Consider the following 15,034-nt stretch of genomic DNA (forward strand, 5'->3'; position numbering starts at 1 on the left):
TATGATAAAAAATAAGGAGATTGCCGGCATTGAACAACTACCTCTCTAGTATCCTCACATTGGCCTCGGATGAAGGAATGAAAAAAAAGTCATTGTTCGGGCTCGGGACCTAAACAAGTGTAGATAGCAAGGAGTGAGTACCAAACAACATGGTACTCCGCATGCCAACTACTAATGCCAAGTAAATCTAATAGATACTAGAACTCAATTCCTCCCAACCGAACCTCCTCAATGACAACCTATACAGAAATCAACTCAATCTATTCTACACAGTTCATATAGCACAAAGATCCATAATAGCTCAACAATATCACTGAATAAGTCATATCAGATCCAAATAGATCAATCACAGAAACACAAAGGCGCCTATACATAACTTCATGATGACAGATAAGATGCAATGTAATGTAATATGATATCACGTAGAATGATGCATATCTGTCCTAATGAACAACATCCATTGTATAATATATCGAAACCCATTGTAACCGCACAAAGAACATGTATCTGCCAAAGACGTGTGGCCTGATCCCATATCTCTCATAGATAATTTTTCCACGGACGTGTGGTCTGATCCCTATATCCTCTCAATAGATAATTCTGCCACGAACATTTGGCCCGATTCCTAGTTTCTCTCAATAGACAATTCCGCCACAAACGAGCGACTCGATTCTTATTTCCTCTCATCCTCACAATTTATCATCACAACATAAGCACAATCTTGCTGAAAGCAAACAAGTACAAATACTCAGTGAGAGGAACACAATGAGAGGAATACAATAAAAAGAATGCAATGAGAGGAATAACACATTCACGATCATAGTATCAATAGTATATCAATATTAACAAGTACATCATCCACTTCAATATAAGTCATCAAGTCTCCATTTCACACTTTCAATAGTATATCAACATCAACAATTACATCATTTACATCATTGTAAGTCATTAAGTCTCCATTTTATTCCCATTTTCTAGCAGTTAGGATTAATCAATAAGAAAGTATATCCAAGTCAATTCTCATAATCAACAATGAGCAAATGACAAATTTATCAGCTTTATCATCACATTTATGTCATTATAGCATTTCATCAAGTTCATGTCAAGTTCAAGTCAAGGAATTTACATTTACGTTCAACATCATAGCACACATAGTCCTTTTATTACCCCAATCTTTTATTAGGCACAATTCATATGTTTATCATTCTAAATCTGTTTACCATTTTACCCCAACACATATACAAAAGAAAGTTCAAGTAATCTACAAGATTTACGGGGGTTTAGAAGTTTATTTGTCTTAATTAATACTCGTTCAATCACTAACTTGAGCTTTCTCTTTTCAAATAGAGTCTGACACACCATAATCTATTCAAATAGTGATTCGCAATCAAATTATGAAACTAACGACACCAAATTAAGAAATCCGAGCAAAAGCATCAAAATGGCTCAAAATCCTATTTTGAAAATGGGGTTCAAATTCAAAAAAAATTGAATTAAAATTATCCTCAAAGCATTATAATCCATTAGAGAAAACCATTTTAAAAATGGAGTTAAAATACACTCAAAATCTCAAATTTCGTCAAAGTTCATGTTCTTGAGAAAACCCATTAATCTTGGAATTGAAATCATGATTTTTGATGTTAAAATCATCTTGAATTTATGGGAAATGATGAACTAGGTGCAAAAATACTTACCCAATCGATTCCCAGCAAAATTCCCTTCAAAATCACCTTAATGATACTTCTTCAAACTCAAAAATGGAGAAAATGGGGTTAAACCCCGACTAACCCCTCTTTGATGTCACTTTAGTGGAACACGATCTCTTTAGCGACCATCGCTATCGCAACCACTTAGTCGCTTTCGCGACCCCCGCCTAAAAACTAGGCTCACTTTGGTGAAGGGGGTCCTCAATAAAGTGAGTGTCGCTACTGCGGCCAACCCCCCGCGATCACAAGGTCTACAACACCAAGAACACAGCTAATCACAAAATCTCAAAAATTCGCTAATATGAGTTTTGGGACTCATTTAGAATTTCGTATGCACATATCATATATGCAATCCTACTAAATTTGAAGGTTTGGAATCAATGAAATCGTTGGAATATGAATTTGAATTTGAGGTCTCCTTGACCCCGAATCCAATAAGTCCCAACCAAACTAACTCTAAGCCTCAAAAAGACCAAAACACCTTCAAAGCTTTCGAAAAATACACAAGAATTCTTTATATGTCTAAAATCATCCCCCGAATCCAACTGAGTCATCAGAATTCAATTACGAGTATCTGAACTTCGAATGTTGACCAAAGTAACTCTGACCTCAAAAACTCAATCATTTCCAACTTAGGACCTCAAATCTTCGATATAACCCCCAAATTCGTCATCATCAACATCAAATGAAAAAAATAATTCTTAGAAGAAGTAGTTTCAAAGGAGAACTACTCCAATTACATCATCAAACTCTGTCTATGAAGCCCTTAACACTATCAAATGGTGTGAATGACATGTCCATGACTACCTCAAGAGAAACATAATACTCAACAATAATAAAAGGATAAAGAGTTCCTCCGAATACAAGAAGGACTCACCAAATAGCTGGAAAGTAATGATCTTCAACGATGCGCCTGTTGAGGATCTCTAACACCTGTAGCTGTATCATAAAATGATACAGGTCGAATGACATCAGTACATGAATTGTACGAGTATGTAAAATGGCAGAAAAGTAAGGACAAATATCAAGAAACTCCTCTCCGAAAGACTCGACTCAGAACTCAACATCAATATGTAATGCAAGTTTAATAATAATAATAATAAGCAATGCTTACTTAGTTGGGAGTTTCTCTAACCGACAACCATCACTTACGAGCTAGTTATGATACAATGAAGCGATGTCGTTGCCACATCCACCAATACCTTGCCAGGGTAAAGGACATCACCATCTTGGATCCAATCATCAAAATCCTCTTTTTGGTACTTAAGAGGTATAACCTCCACCCTACGCTGGCTACGTAGTTCTCGGTGCTCAATACTACTCCCAAAATATGTACTCATATTAACGTCATCATCTAATCTTATTGAAAAAATATCAAACTCATCTTATTACCTCTTCATCAATCATTACACTTCAAAACACTATTTACATCTCATCAAAACATCTTGCTCAAAACATCATTTACTCATTTTTATTTAAACTCAATTATTTTGCACTTTCAAAACTCAATAAAATACATATATAGTATTAATTCAAATCACTTTTTTTTGTCAATAAATATTAAAAGCCAACATCTTTACTCAAAATACGTGTAAAAATACTCATGAACATCAAATCAATTAGGGTTCATGGGAAAGTAGCCATGAACAATAATTCCAATAATATGAGAGATAAAAATAATAATAATCTCAACGCATAAATATATCTAACTCAATAGAAGAAAAATTAATTAATTCGTTTAGAATTCAAGATTTGGGTAAAATTCAACTATAACTCAATTACGATAAATTAAATATTGGGCGCATGGACGAACTCAATCCAATGCGATGAATAGACTCACATACCTAGAGTTCAAAGCTTTACTCCGAATTGAAGAACTCAATGACCACTCTTGAACCCCTAGCCTTTTCTTCTCGTCGGAACGTTTTGTATACTGCCTGGAGTATAAGAATTACTGAAATAGTATTTCTATACTACTAAAAACTAAAACTATATTTGAGAATGAGTAAAGAAGTGTGTAGAGAGAAGAGTTGTTTGAGAAAGTTTGATGATTAAAATGAGGAAATAAAGTTGGTATTTATAGGTGTGGAGAAGAGACCTAACAATAAATAAATATAATTACAAAGGATGATCTTGAAAATTCAATGGAGGATTGTGATCCCATGCATGATGTCAGATGGAGGACTATTGATTTGATGTGTGACGTCAAATGGATCTAGATCTTTCCATGGTTTATGAGATGAACCTTCTTTTAACGAAATACCATTTTTCGGAACTGTGTTTGAGCAAGATAATTCCTAATTAGGATTTGGTGTCTCATATAAATTGTAGATCTAGAAGTATACTTTCATGTCATTCAAGAATCAACCGATTTGGAACATTCTACCATGAGATATGATTTTTCTTCTACAAATACTCCATTTTATCACAACATCATGTCTTGCAAAAATTAATTTATTTAACATACGTATCCTCCGAATCTTAAGATATGGTCAAGAAAGTTGTAGGTAATGCCGTCGGGGTTATTCAGAAATTTGAATCAACTAATTAGGACTATTCTATGAAAAGTTATGCCCAAAATACAGAAGCAGTATTATTTTCATCGAGAATTGAAACACGACATACAACGTTTAGGGGGTGTTACACTAGTATTGGAAACTGTTCACATTCAAAAAGTCATATTAATTGTAAGGGTAAAATAAAAAAAAATAGTTAATTTTATCTTGATTTAGTATATGATCAAGTAATATGAGATAATTATTTCTAGTAAGATGTTCATTTATGGGACAGTGATAGTAACAACTATAAGATGAAAATAATAGAAATAGATCGACATGGAGTGGGAGCTTTTCGTATACAAATATAAGTTCACATTCTACGTATATCACATGTTGTATACAAATACTTATGTATAACACATAATGTATATCACACAATATATATCAAACACTTCTCAATGTATCACACGAGTACTGGTAATATAATGGAATGTACAATTTAATGTATCACACGAGTATTGACAATAGAATTTAAATGGACAATTTAATATAATGTATGACATTTCTCTGTGTATCATATTATGTATATACAAACTGTTTCACATTACGTCTCAATGTACTACATTTTCAGAGCCAAAAATCCTATATACACGAGTATTCCATTGGACAGAACGTATATAGGATTTTTAGAACCGTGAAGCTTCATCTCACAAGAAAATAAAAGTATTAAAATTAGGCCATACCCTCCAAGCCACCAACTATAAAAAGGAGTGTGCATTTTTGTAACTTTGTTTCTTCGATCTTTTCTTTTAGGGGAAAACAAAAGAAACATGTCGTAGTTATATTAGGAGGGTTAAATCCATCGATGTCCCTTTAAAGTTGGCACCAACTTTTACTTAGATATCTTAACTATATTTTGTTTATTTTAAACACCTCATGTTAGGCTGTGTTATGTCATTTTGACACTTTTTTGACAATCAACTAAAATTACTAAATGTGTGTATTACACTCGCTGATGATGTGACATGACGACTAATTAAAAGATGATATGTGGCATTTGTGTATAAAATAATAATTAAAAAAAATTATAAAAAAAAGTAAAAGAAAGACAATTTTTCATATAAAAAAAGAAGAAGCTATTTTCTAAACCCCCACGCCACCAACCTGCCCAACCCCTTCTTTCCCAAGAATTTCCCAGCCATAGCCATTTAAACTCCATCACCAGTGACCATCATCTACTCCACATTTTTACCTTTTTAAAATTTTTTTAATTCATATAAGGTTCATAAATATAATTCAAGAAGCTACACAATACATTATACACCAAAATGCTAATAGTTGTTAATCAAAATAATTGCAATGAAAAAAATAATACAAAATGAATGGGTAAAATTTGAAATTAATGGACTAAAACGGTAGCATTTTATTTTTGCAAATGAACTAAACAGAGTATTAGATTAACAAATTTGTATAATCGTTGACGAAAAAAATGGAGTTAGTCAAAAATTTCTTGAAATCCAGATCTTATTTCTTCTCTTATGAACTTTTTGTTCTTCTTTCTTTTATTTTTGCCAACTTTGATTAATATTTCAGATCTATAATTGCTTGATATAGTAACATGTTGGGATAAAATCTTGAAGAGAAATGAAGTTTCATGAATTTAAAATTTATTTTTGATTTTATACAAAAAGAAAATGTCATATATTCTTAGAGAATGGTGATGGTCTTCATTTTTTCCGATGAACAAGATACTAATTGTGAAAGATTCGTTAATGGTAGAATATTAAATAGAGAAGATAGAGAAAAAGAATAAAGAAGAAGAAAGGTGAAGAGGAAGAAGAGGGAGGAAATAAAAAGAAAATAAAAAATATGATTTTTTAGGCTCGTCACCCGCCTATTTGGAGTGGAAATCACATAAGTTGCCAAGTCAGCAAAAAGTGTCAAAATGACACAGTCCGACATTACCTTAGGTGTTCAAAATATACGAGGCTTACTTGAGGTGCCTAAATGAAAAATCGTATCAACTTTAGGGTGTTGCTGATGAATCGAGTGTTATTAATGGATTCATGTCATAAAGCATGAAATAAGAAGAAAAAAAATTACCTTCCAATTAAAGTATACTGTCAAAATCTGTTTTTTGCTATAGGGTGCCAATTTTTTAGGCTTCTGTTTGCTAAACCTAATCCTTGGCTAAAGCCTAAAAGTATGCAATGTATGGTAGCGTCGACAGTTGATATTAAATATTTTTTAGTATGAAAATAAACAATTTTATTAAGTGAAAATTTAAAAAATAAAAATAAAACTATTATTAAATATTAAAATGTGTCTTTTTTCGGAATAGTATAAAATGGAAGGAGTGTCAACAATACATAAATTGGGAAGAGGGAGTATTACATTATTAGTCGTTGAAAAAAGGAAAGTAATCTTTGAAGTGGTGGATATCTTCTCAATCTCCAAAAATTCAAACACATATATAGAGCCTTACCATCCATTATTATACGGGAATTATGAAGAGAAGAAATTCAAGAAAACATGAAGGAAATATTGTTATGACCGAAATAATCAGGCTTCATGCGGAATTTAGCAAAGCAAACCTCGAAAGATCATTAGTAAGAAGATAAACGAGAAATATATCAAAAGAGACACAAACATTTAACGTGATTCGCTCAACCGACTTATATTCACAAGAGGAGATGAGCAATCCACTATAAATATAAGAGCACAAAATATCGATAAAAATAACCTCACACAATTCGCTTGGAATACAAAGAGGTTCACACAAGTATTAACGTAACACTTGTGTCTCACAAATTCTTCCCCTACACAAAATTCTCAAAGCATGTAGGACTACATTGTGAATGTTACCAAGTTAAAAGGAAGAAACTTCTATTTATAGAGTCATAAATCTTTTCCTATAAGAAAAGGACTAGCCAAATATGGAGATTTTGTATTTTTTTTTACGAAAAAAAAAACCCAATTATGCTAGAAAATTCAGGACAAACACCCAACAAATACTACCTATGGAAGGATGGTTTCTCAGGTCCAATTAATAATTAATCGGATGATTAAAGTCAATTACCCCTGGTTAACTTCAGCACCAACAAACTAGACAACAATGATACAATTCTAGAGCAATTACAACCCTAGACTGTAGCATTGTTTGGTTAAGTGGAAGAAATCAGTCATAGTTACAAACAAAATCAACACAGATAAAGCAAGCCAAGGAAACCCAAGACTAAGCTCCTCTTTGTTTAAGGAATGACATTGGAGAACTAATCTACGCACAGGCAGGACAGATAGGAGAAGCTTTAAGTCTAGTGGCAGAGACAACAACAATTCATAAAGCTATGAGATATTGTCTTAGCCAAGGAATTCTTAATGCTAATATATAGACATACTCAATTTTAAGGAACATACTCACAAATGTTTGGAAACCACCATGAGAAATCATACAAGAAGTAAAGCAAATCAAACAGATGAGGCAATAACTACAAATTGAAATTACACGTGTTCAAAGAAGGAAATAAGTGAGCGGATTTTTTTTTACAAAACTATCTTTCAAGTAAGAGGATACAATACACTCTCAAGATTTTCAATCAATACCATCAATGGAAAAGAGAATAATTAATTCAGACAAAATATTGATTCCCTATATCAAAGTAAAAAACAGAAGAATAGAACACTATACATACCATGCAAGGATTTAAGAAATATGAAAAGGGAGAAATGTACAAAATTGTAACGGCCTTGTCTTCGTTAGGGATAGGCCAATGGGAAAGGATTTCGAGCTAGAAAAATCCGGATAGTAACTTCGAAAAATTTGAGGCTAGGCCAGACTTGGACGAATTCTGAGTCAGGTGAAGTATGGGGTGATCATGTGAACTATGGAAGGTCAAATTTATAATTTGATTAGACAGGCTGATAGCCAAGGCGATACGGAGCATTTACGGCTTCGCGAAATCGCATTCGGACGAGTAAAACTCCCTAAATCGAAGTTTACGTGAGGGGTATATTTTAATACGTCTTTGAAAAGGGGTGTGTTGTGAAATGGGGGCTTGGAGACTAGAAGTGGGTGATAATCATTAGGGATGTGTTTGAATTGAAAACCTATGGTGGAAAATAACCCTATGGTAAGGTTAGGATCATGGATTTGGCCTAGAGAGTGAAATTGTGTTATATTTCCTGATAGTTAGGCCACTGTATTGATCCTTGATATGTATTTAATGTTTTCTAGATCAAGAACGAGAAGAAAGAACCCGAAAAGGAAAGGTTCTTGCATTGTAAGATTATGAAAGCTTGAATTTGAGGTAGGTGATGGTCTTGTTTTTTGTATGTATTTCATATACTTGTTAAATTGCTTCACTATATGCATATATGTATATGAATAGAGAAACATGCTAGATTATGTGTGAAATAATCATTTGCTAGCCTGTTATTATGATGAGCCTGTTCTTGGTGGTATAAATGTTGTAAACATTGAATATTCTTGTAATTGTGCTATCTTGGGATCGAGTGTCACGTTTCGAAACGTAATTTGAATCGGGTGTCACATTACGATACGTATTTGAATTGAATTTCACGTTCTGACACATACTTGGATCAGGTGTCACATTCTGACACAAAATTGATTATTTGTAGGTCCCTTGGGAGGACCCTTGTGTGAATTTGTAGCATGTGGAAGACATTGAGGTATGATATTGAGATGTGGTTGACTTATTATGTATATGTATTTGCCTATTGTGTTGAAATTTACTTGTCTATGATCCACTTACTGGCTAACTGCGTGATCCTATCAGTACACCATTTTTTTGTGTACTGATACTACTCTTGCTCTGCCTTTTGTTGAATACAGGGCATATTCAACCGGTTATAGAGAGACCTTGCTTGGAAGATTAGCAGGTTGTTCAAAGTCCAAGGGTGAGCTATTCTCTCGTGCTTTCATGGACTTTTTCATTAATCTCAGTCCTTCTTTTTGGACTCAGATGTTCAGACAATGTTCTATTTATTTACTAGTTTCTATTTGGAGTTGTACTCCTGTTCTAAACTTGTTAGTTAGAGTTTTGGTACGATGGCTTTCAGTTTTCTAGGATGTGTTTACTTCCGTCCTTCGTTGTTATTAACATGGTTGGCTGAGTTTATGGGAACTCAACATTATTTTTGGTTTATTCCTGCTTCCGCAAGTCTTTAACTATTATCTCCCAAAATTTGATAAATTGGGTTGTAGAAATGATTCTTCCACTGAAATAAGTATTGTGGGTGTCAGTAACAGTGGATTGAGGTTGTGACAAAAACAGGCCTAATTTTTATAAAATCACAAAAGCAACAACAACTAAAAGAGCCCATCCTAAGATCATTTTCCAGCAAAAAAATGGAATGTAGCTAAAAGACATGAAAAGCTCATTGAAAAATCGGAGAACATCGCCTACAAGTGACTCCTAGAGCAAGCAGGTCGAAAGGAGATACATGAAGAATCAATCGAGAAAGTGGGAAAAATCCCTACATCTCAAAGTAGAAGAGGAAGAACAAACAAGATCAAGATGGTTATTTCTTATTTCAAATTTTAGATATTATTTGTTGTTTTCATTTTGGATCTTGGCCTGGTCCTTTATGCCAGCCAGACGTTGATTGTTTTTGGGAAAACTACACAAAATAGATTCAATTGTGAAACTATTTAATCAAATTGGACCAAATCTAAGTTATTTATTTTTAATGGACCCATGACCAAAATTATTTACCATCTTATCCCACTTTCTCCTTTTTTTCGTGCATGACATCATCATGATGTCACCATCACTGCTATGAATTACTCCTCTGTGATATTCCATCAGTATATTAATATCATGTTGGTATTATAGGACAGAGCTTAAGTCTATGTAATACTTTGTTGGTATATTGATACCCTATCGGTACTATATAGGATTGGACTCTTTTTTTAAGGAATAAAAATAAAACAATTACGAAAAAATTATTAAAGTCACAATCTTATTTATTAAACTCTAAATTATTAGAAAATATATTCTTTGTGATACTCCGTCGGTAAAATTAATATCCTATCGGTATCAAATAGGGTAGGCGCTAACGTCAGTATGACTTCAGGGTGTGAATTTTAAAATTAAAATGGAATATGAAAATAATGAGGCATTTAAGGGTAAAAATTTTCCTTTTCGGGGGGGGGGGGGGGGGGGGGGTTATAAGTATTCTTTTTTCATTGTTATTTTGTTTTAATATAAATTAAAACTGACCCAATTGATCAAAATTCCAATAAGAAAAACCGTTTGCTTAATAAGGTTGATTAGCGATACTTATGTGGTTAATAAGCTTGATACACAATTATAGACAAAGAATGTGATTCTGAAACAAGAAATAAATGAAGTTTGAACCCAAAATCTTCATGTTTTACTTCAAACCTGAGATTAAGGTTGCTCTAATGATAACTACAAGATTTTATTCACATCACAGGATCTTCTCTCTTTTAGACGATTGGACATAAATTGAGTTATATTTGAAAATTTGAAATATTTGAATGTAAGTTTTAAAAAGATACTTTCAATTTGAATGATATACATTTTACTTGAAAAATATTGAAGTTTTGTGAGAGATTTTTTAAAACTTGAAAAGCTAGTGTGTGTTTTTTGGGCAATAATACATAAATGTATATTTTAATTTGATACCCTCCAATTTTGAATATGTACAAGTAGACCTTTAAAGTTATATAATTGGAAGAATAGACACACACTACCCTACTTGAGGACTAAAAAAATTTATTCTTTAGAATTGTTTGAAAATCCTTTAAGACAGAAAGAGGGTAAAGAATTAACTTTCTTGGTCGTTCCCTTTAATTTGGAAGATTAGCAACAACAAAACATAAAGATACTTTGAGACATAACTCCAAGTGCCTCCTTAAAGAAATATATGTTTAAATAATGTCCACTTTTCATGTAAAAGTACAAGAGCATAAAAAAAAGGGATAAGAGGGAAAATATTAGTATTATAAAATTGCAAAAGCTATGTATACTTAAAAGAAACTTTTAGACAATATAGAAATTAGACCTTACTTTAGAATGCAAATCAATTCCATATGATTCGTTTTCCACTACCACTAGATATAATTTGATTTTCTTCTTTCAACATTTCTTTTGTAAGTAATACATAACATTTAGATATTCAAGAATTAGCTAGGGTTAATAATCACCCTTAATTACCTTTATTCTTCTTATTCTGTAAAGGTGGTACGTAAGAATTGGGGCATCAAACGAGCGAATTGGTCTGAAATTGGATAGAGTAAAATGAGATGTGTAAGTAAATATTTTAGTTATTTAGTTAGAATAGGCGAGGTTAAATTGAGCTAAATAATATTTTATGACCTAACTCATTCAACTCATAGTAAATTTTTAATTTCTTTATTTTTTTCTTATAATTTGTTTAAGTATTTAATATTTTTTTTCTTATTATGTCTATATTTAGAATCTCAAATAAAAAAATATTTTGTCAATAAAATTTTTGATGAATTAATTTTTAAATGAATTTAATTAGACAATCAAAATAGGCTGAGTTGACTTAGATTTGGAATCCTCCTTATAATTGAAATTAAGAATAGTGGAGGATTAATTACATTTTTCAATTTCAATGTGGGAGGGTGTTAAGAATTATTGGTAATTTACTTGTAGTTATAATTAAGGTGTTTTTTTTAAAAAAAAAAAAAAGATTTTTCACGCAAATTTTGTATGGTGTGTCGCACCATTTCATATGAGCAAAATATGTTAAATAGATACAAATTTTAAATAGTATAGATATTTATTAGGAACAAGTCCAAATTACAAAGTCAAAGTGATATAGATTATAAATGCAAACTAGTTAAAACGGGTCGCTTATAATATTAACCTACTATATACATTGACATATTGCGCATAATGAAACCAATGTCTTCCATATTAATACGGTACTTTTCACATGATTATTCTGTTATATGCAAATTATTTTTATTTTAGTCTAATTTCTTTTTGGGTGAAAGAAAAAAAGACTCATTCCTTCATTTTCTTTCAGAGTAGTTCGTCCAACAAATTTTAACCGTGGAAGAAAGTTCACACGTTTAGTACAATTTCATAAAAAAGGAAGAAGGTAATTTTGATACTTGAAAGAGAGAACTTAGAAATTGATTAATAAGTCGAAAATATATTTCAAGTGAAATAAGAATTGAGACTCGAAAATAAAAAAATCAACGGAGATTCATGTCTAAAACATGATGGTAAATGTCACGATCCCAAATGGGCCATGAGTGACACCCACACTTAACCTCCTGGGTGGGAGAACCAACGATACAAACCCCAACTAATAACAATAACGTGGAAACTCAAATGAATACATTTTCCTCCAAAATCTGAAAGTCATCACATCAAGGACATATAATTCTAAAATACTAAGTCCAGAATGTCAAACACTAAAATAAAATAAGTGACATAGTTCATGTCCGAACACTAAGGACATCATGTCATGACTAAGAGAATCCATCATGAGCTAGAAGGATAGCTCACCCTGAAATCCGATGATCTTGAGACTGACTAGAGCTGAGGTCGAGTCGAAGTCTGTGGAACACTCGCTGCACTCCACAAAATAAAACAAGAAAAGATACAAGTAGGGGTCAGTACAGGACAACATGTACTGAGTAGGTATCATCGGTCGACTCAAAATAGAAATCAATATACATAAAATAATAATGGGAAATCAACAACAACACTTAACAGGTGGCAACCAACGAACAATTACATAACCGGTCAACAATATCAGGATCACACATGAGGACTCAAGCCTCCACACCACACTCTTTGAAATATGAGTTTTTGGAGATTGGGTAGCATTAAGTAATTTTAATTTATTTCCCTTTAATATTATCGTGTCGGAACGTGACACCCGATCCAAATATACCGTGTCAGAACGTGACACCCGATCCAAATATACCGTGTCGGAACGTGACACCCGATCCAAATGTAATTAATTTATCATTTCTTATGATTATATTCCCCTTCATTAACAATATTTCATCAAGCCTTCTTTATTCAAGGCACCATTTTTGATAAGGCAAGTTCAAGATTATGGATTTCATGGCCTCGGGATTTTAGACCAATCACAATAACATATCAACCATCCAAACCACAACAATTAAATGCGTAGTAAACTTCACACATATTACTCCATGAATATCAATCACTATTAAGAGTCTATCTATGATGCAGAATAAAAACCATAACCTACCTCAATCGAAGAACCGAAGTAAAGTAAGCTAATCCACCAATGTCCTTCCTTTCTTCAATGCCTCGGACCGTTTCCAATCTATCAAATATATAATATTTATAAGTAAACTAGTCTGTATACACCAATATTATTTATATGTTTAACCTAGACCCCACAACTCACCCATCTCTATAATCGATTTCCTAAAACTCAAGCCTACGATTAAGTCTTAATTCATCCAAATAACACCTAATCATATTCGTATAATATAATATATTTAATAGTTAATGGTTGCAAGAATCTCGATAAGAATCAAACAAAACTTTAACACAATATTTATAATGATAAGCCAATCATTTTTGTATGAGTGTTGCTCCTAATTAGTCACTATTCTATCCCCGCAACAATCAATAATTTCAAAGAAATACACTCACGTTGCAGCAGCAACCAAGAACTCCAAAGAAATAATTTTATTTTCTTATTCCTTTCCAATCCAAATCCACCCTACTAATCCTTTGCCAACACTTTATTATTACTATTATTATTTTATATACTGTATGCATAAGAAGAAGAAAAGTATTCAAATCTATATTTCAAGTTACAAAGGCAGTAACTTAAATTCGAGAGAGAGTAGACCATTAACCCTCCATCCTACCCTTCTAATCATTATTCTATAATATGCTAATCATTACCTAATAAAAATTTATTATTAATCTACCATTAAACTAAATTTTTCCTTGCTCCAAAGTCCATCGTCTTTACTGCAAATTGAACAAATTTCCTCTTTTTTTTCCAATTGTTAATATAATACTAATAAAATCTTCTATCCCCTTTTCTTTCACCATTCAAATTATATAATAATGATAGTTATCACTCTATACATATCACAAACATAAAGAATCTTACCTGGAGACTTTGGTTCTTTTTCCTCTTCGGTGTGCAGTTTGGCCGCACTTTATTTGTAGAAAATACTTGCATTATATTAACCCTACTAACTTAGTTTAATAAATAAAGTGATATAGGGTATTTAATAAATTATCACTTTAGCCCACCAATTAAATCAATTATCTAAAGTTACCCCTCAATTAAATAACCTTAGTTATCAATTAGTCCAAAGTACCCATTAAAAATTTACGGGGTGAGTCCTTTATGAAATAAAAAGTTCTAGTTCTCAAAACGACCTAATGGGTCGTTACAGTAAATTGTAACGATTCGAACCGTCATTACTAAGAGACATGGAAAATCGTAAAATTTTTCCTTTTGGACCCGCACCATCCCGTCAGAGCAGACATAGCCGCCAGACCAGGATGGTCGGGGCAGAATTTAATTTCACAAATTCTTATTTTCTCCTCTTGTCCCTATAGTGCCAAAAAGAGGCGAGGGTTACTCTAGAAACCCTCCGAAGGCTGCTCTAGGCTTAGGAAAGGAGGGAGAAGGAGATTTCAGCACAGGAAAGGTTCCAATCAGCGGAATTCAGAAACCCTTCGAAGGCTGCTCTAGGCTTAGGAAAGGAGGGAGAAGGAGATTTCAGCACAAGAAAGGTTCCAATCAGCGGAATTCAGGCCCACATTCACCATCTCGTTGTCTAGAAGCTAATATTAA

The sequence above is a fragment of the Solanum dulcamara genome, chromosome 6, assembly GCF_947179165.1.
Source record: "Solanum dulcamara chromosome 6, daSolDulc1.2, whole genome shotgun sequence".
NCBI lineage: Eukaryota > Viridiplantae > Streptophyta > Magnoliopsida > Solanales > Solanaceae > Solanum > Solanum dulcamara.